The sequence below is a fragment of the Gastrolobium bilobum genome, unplaced genomic scaffold (assembly GCF_033153095.1).
Source record: "Gastrolobium bilobum isolate Gb01-03AN ecotype WA unplaced genomic scaffold, APGP_CSIRO_Gbil_v1 utg7094, whole genome shotgun sequence".
NCBI classification, from domain to species: Eukaryota; Viridiplantae; Streptophyta; class Magnoliopsida; order Fabales; family Fabaceae; genus Gastrolobium; species Gastrolobium bilobum.
Window position 1 is genome coordinate 101,984 of NW_026898828.1, and position 6,223 is coordinate 108,206.

Consider the following 6,223-nt stretch of genomic DNA (forward strand, 5'->3'; position numbering starts at 1 on the left):
GCCCACCAACTTATTTTTATAATTAAATTAAAATTTCATCATTATTCTTTTATAATTAAATTCTTAAGTCTGATTTCAATCTTTGTAAATATAAATTTGTAAAATTCAAATACTAAGGGCACAAATCCTTACAAAAAAATTATTATTTACATAAAATGTTGATAGTTAAAGGTTTGAAACTGGGCTTGGCCTGAGGGCCTGTCCGCCCTACCTGCCAACAAGTTTTTATAATTAAATTAAAATTTCACTATTCTTCTTTTATAATTAAATTTCTAAATCTAATTTCAATTTTTGTAAATAAAATTTGTAAAATTTTAAATACTAACGAAACAAATCCTTGCAAAAAAATAATTATTTCTTATTATTTTATAAATCTAAATATAATAAATGAAAGTTCATCTCTGAGATAAAATATAAAAACCTAGGCGCAACTATAAAAGCCTTTTTTGTGGATAAATATAAAAATCTATTACATGCTGATTGTTAGAGGTGGCAAACTGGGCTCGGCCCCGAGGGCCGGCCCACCAACATATTTTATAATTAAAATAAAATTTTATCATTCTTTTTTTATAATTAAATTCATAAATCTTATTTTAAGTTTTGTAAATAAAAATTTGTAAAATTTTAAATACTAACGACACAAATTCTTGCAAAAATTAATTAATTATTATTTTTTAAATGTGATTGTAATAAATGAAATTTCATATTTGAGATAAAATATAAAAACTCAAATGCGACTATAAGAACCTTTTTTTGTGGATAAATATAAAACCTATCACATGCGGATAGTTAGATGTGGCAAACTGGGCCTCTGCCCGAAGGGCCGGCCCAGCAACACATTTTTATAATTAAATTAAAATTTCATCCTTCTTTTTTTATAATTAAATTCCTAAATTTAATTTTAATTTTTGTAAATACAAATTTGTAAAATTTCTAATGCTAATGACACAAATAGTTGCAAAAAATAATTTTTTATTTTTATTTTGTAAATCTGTTGTAATAAATGAAAGTCCGTCTTTGAGATAAAATATAAAAATCTAAATGCAACTATAAGAATATTTTTGTGTGAATAAATATAAAAACCTATTACATGCTGATAGTTAGAGGTGGGAAACTGGGCTCGGCCCGGAGGGCCGACCCACCAATTTATTTTTGTAATTAAATTAAAATTTCATACTTCTTCTTTTATAATTAAATTCATAAATCTGATTTCAATTTTTGTAAATACAAATTTGTAAAATTCAAAATACTGAAAAGACAAATCCTTGCAAAAAATAATTATTTATTATTTTTTTATAAATCTGATTGTAATAAATGAATGTCCATCTCTGAGATAAAATAAAAAAATTTAGATGCAACTATAAGAATTTGTTTACGTGGATAAATATAAAAATGTATTATATGCTGGTATATAACGCTGACAATTAAAGGTTGCAAAATGGACTCGGTCCGGAGGACCAGCCCGCCAATATTTTTTTATAATTAAATTAAATTTTCGCCCTTCTTCTTTTATAAATAAATTCCCAATTCTAATTTCAATTTTTGTAAATACGATTTTGAAAAATTCCAAATACTAACGACACAAATCTTTGCAAGAAAATATTTATGTATTATTATTCTTGTAAATTTGATCTTTCTAAATGAAAGTTCATCTCTGAGAAATACTGAAAGAAGCTGAGTCAAACTTTGTAATTTTTGAATGACCACATGACAAGGTTAAATGCAGCAATATACTTTTATGTATTGCGTTAATTTTTACGAGACAAACAAATCGTTTTTTGTTCTTCGTGCAACGCACGGGTAATACACTAGTGAGATAATATAACTTCCTACATATCCATCGATTTCTGTGCTTCTTTTTTTTCTTTTTCTTTTTTTCTTTTTTAATAAATAATGGAACTCACTACATGATTGTATCTATAACATGAGATAATATATCTCCTATATTACATGAGAGTAATATAACTCATGTATATAAGTCTATACGGGAAATGTATTTCCCGACTTTTCCTTATTCTTTAGATCTGAAACAAACAAGGCAAAAAGGACAAAGCGGAAAAAAGAGGGGTGACATACATAAACCATGGTGATGTCTGTGTTGTTGAAGTTGTTGTTTCCAGCACCACCTTCTCTATTTGTTTCCGCCATGTCAGTGATAAGCTTGATGTCACTAGCAAACGCTGGCTTGTCCGAGATAAGAGGGAAGCATTTGAATTTTTCAAAGTTCTGGAATGTCAATAATAATAATACAATGTAAAAAGGTAGGTGAATGTGTCAAGCGAAGCTGGTATGCTTCTTGTGTATGCTCCAGCTTTTCTTGCTGGAACTGATTTTTTTTATCTTTCCTCAGGAAGCTCTCAGGTCCATTATCCTTCGATCTGATGTCACCCTCTATTTCTACAAGAGAATCTCTGAGGTAACACTCTCTGCCACTCACACACACATAATTACATTCCCAATAGGCCTGTTTTGGAATTAATTCATTGCTTTTTTTATATATATATATATATATATATATATATATATATATATATATATATATATATAAGTGTATTACCCGTGCGATGCACGGGGAGAAAAAAATCAGTTTGTCTATTTCATAAAAATTAACGCAAATCGTAAATACATTTATTTTTATATGAGTGTAGTAGACTTTTTTTTACAATAAAAGCAAAAACCCTTTTTTTAATCACTAAAAAATAAAATATTAAATGCATCTATTTTTTATTTAATATTTTTTTTAAGAAATAGGATTTTACTTCTTTTTTTGGTAAACTAGAATTATACTTGGATTTAACTGTTTTAAGGAAAGCATGCTTTTCACATAATCCCTAACAAATAAATTATCCATAAAATAAAATGATTACAAGAATTAAAGAAAGAAAATAGATTAATGGAGAGAACATTAATGATTTAACGGTCCATTTGGTCCATTTGTTGCACAAAATAATTTGAAAATCTTGTCTGAAAGGATTGAAACAAAAGCATCATTGTTAAAGGTTCCATATCTACTTTCTTTGTGTTGTTCTGTCACTTTTTCGTAGTTCAATTTCTGAAGGAACGAACTAACTCACGGAAAGTGTCTTCTTAAAACACTGCATCAATTCGTTTTTTATTTGTAATTTTGTAAATTCGTATTAGCATTTGGAGTTCTCGTTTTGTTTTGTGGTCCCGTGGAGTGCACTGTTTGTAATTTTTAAGTAATCAGTGATCATCCGGTAAACTAAATTGCGTTATTTACTAGAAAAATATTAGACATGCATGACACCATTATTCTTATAGGCAAACGTAGATACAGGTATTTTTTATTCCAATCCATATCAGGAAATCATTCATTGCATGGCATCATTACTCCAGTCCATATCAGGAAATCATTTATGCTCCTTAAAAATTTTTGTACAAGTATTTTTTATTAAATTTTTTTAACATAATCATTTTAAATATATATGTATAACCAATTAGTATAAAAAACTAATTATAAAAATTTAATCACTATAAAAATGAATGACTCAAAAACAGAATAAAAAAAGTAGTATAAGTATTTTTCTAAAAAAATATTTAACATAAACATTTTAAATATATGTGTATAACCAATATAAAAATTATAAATTAAAAGATTAAAAAAATTAATTTTGCAAAAAATATATATAATCAATATAATAGAATTCAAAATTTTAATTTAAATATAAAAATGACATTTGTCATTCTGTATAAAGTAAATTATAAAAAAATTATCACTATAAAAATAAATGACCATTCAATGACACGATTATTTCTTTTAACGATTAACAAAAAAAAAACAGATATCGACAAAAATTTTGATCGATTTCTTTGATCATTTTCTTCCGTGCATCGCACGGGTACTGCACTAGTTAAATGCTTAGGTTATTTCAGGTCATAATTTCAACAAAAATTATCTGTTTTTTTCCCAACTATTCCAGTCTAATTTCTCATTTATTTTAAAAATCAGTCTTCTTACTGTTTGGAAATGAGTGCTGAACATAGTGTTTTATTCTTGTTCTGTTATGGGATTTTAAGCTGAATTAAGAATGCTGTTTTTACTCTCTTGTGTATTCTTTTTGTTCACGAATACAGTGGTTGTATGGTTCTTGATTATGCAATCCCCATCAGTCTGAGTTATTTACTGTCAACTGCAACTATGACATATGCTCAACACTTAACATGGGCTTCCAGAATCACCAATTGATCTAATGTAGCCAGGGATTGTTCTGTTTGTTGCGGGGATATGTGGCAACTTCTACCACCATTACCTTCTTTCCAAACTGGAAAGGGTGAAAAGGAATACAAGATTACTAAAGTGGCATGTTTGACCTTCTGATATGTCCCCATTATCTCTTTGAGATTATTGGGTTTTATGGAGTTTCCTTCATTTCTCAGACCTTTTATGCCTTCTCTTTCACCATAGGCACTACTTGCTAGGTAGGAGCTATGCAACTAGGAGATGGTATCTTTCTAAGTTCGATGATTTCCTTAATGATGTTAAGGCTATCATCCCATTTGTCTTCTAAATGTTGCAAGGATTAATTGATTTTGTGTGAATTGTAAGTGTCTACGTGTGCTTCGTTGAGTACACTGTAATTGCAACTACCAAAAACTTAAAAAAATTAGGTGATTTTAACAACTGATTTTGCAACTTTGATTGCTTATTAATAGAGCAGCTACGGAAAAAATAAATGACATTAAAATGTACCTAAGGCCAATGTTATTTCATGTTTAAAGTTGTAGTGTCTTCTGCAAATTTTTGGTATTGACTTGTGGGTAATTCTGGCAAAACACAAATTAATATTAATTGAAGTATAAGCCTGTAGTATTCAAATGTTTAAAGTTTACTTAGGAAAAAGATTAATTTTTTTATCAGCGACCGTCGTTAATTAATCTCTAAAAGAAAAAACATGTCACTATTTTTCTATATATATATACTAGTGTATTACTGGTGCACGGGAAAAATGTTCATGTTTAAATTTTTTTGAAAAAATACTTGTACTATTTTTTACTATGCAAAAGTTGGATGATCACTGAACGATCATTTATTTTAATTGAGCAATTAATGATAATAAATAATTTTTTGTTACAAAGATTTGTAACTTTTTTCAACAATCTAAATTATTTATGATTCTTAAATTTAAATATTATTCGTTTTTTCAAACAATTAGAAGTTAAAAAATTAGAAGTTATTTTTTAAATTTTTTAGAAAATATCAAAGCTACTTTTTATAGGTTTTTGTTTTTATGAAAAAATTATTTAATTATTATAAGTTTCTAAACATATTTTTTGATTAAATAACACATTTTCTAAAGCCTACTGTTTAATGGGTTGGAAATATGTAATCATAAATAGTATTAAAATAATATTTTGGTAAAATTTATTTTTTAAAGCTTCAAGCAAAATGATGTTTGGTTTGTTTTTGCAGTATCAAATTTAGTTAATCCTAATAGGTATAATAATTAAGCTTAATAGACATAATAATAAATAATATTAATATACTTAACAATTTTTCATGAGGAAAGTAGTGGAAAATATTGAATGCTGAACTCTTTTTCCACTTATCAAGTTCAAAATTCAGATTTAAAAAATTTGAATTTTAGATATTAAATATTTACTCATCCAATAGACATAATAATAAATATTATTAATAGGTTTAATAATTTTGCATAAAAAAAATAGTGAGAAACATGCATAGAAGGCTGTGTACATTCTCAAAATAATAGCTAGATAGGCTTGGCCATGCCAAACGCGTCATTGCTATTAAAATATAAAACTATAAACACACAAATAATAAGACTATGTAGAAGAACAACTTGAGAAGATAAATAAGATAAACAGATAAAAACAGAATAAATATATGCACAGAAGGTGGATTACCAATGAAAAATATGCAGTAACCCTTATCCTAATTATACTCAAACTAATGAGGTTTTTTGAACTTATTTTTTATATTAAAATAATCTTTGGTTCATTTGTAAATCGAAAAAATTAATTAATCTTAATAGTCACAACAATAAATACTATTAATAGGCTCAACAATTTTTGATACTGAAATTAATAAATTAATGGTATTATTAATAGGCTTAATAATTACCAATGCAAAAAGTAGTGGTATATTAATTAGGGGTGTGTAAAATATCCAAAAAATTGAACCAAAAAATTGAACACAACGAAATGAATAGGCCCAGCATTTTCCAAGCAGAAGGTAGTGGGATTT

General features: G+C 26.9%; 1 pseudogene; it reads left to right on the forward strand.

The window, feature by feature from the left end:
- The first annotated feature begins 2,089 nt into the window (after nt 1-2,089).
- LOC133284490 (uncharacterized) lies at nt 2,090-4,529 on the forward strand (annotated as a pseudogene).
- The last annotated feature ends 1,694 nt before the right edge of the window (nt 4,530-6,223 follow it).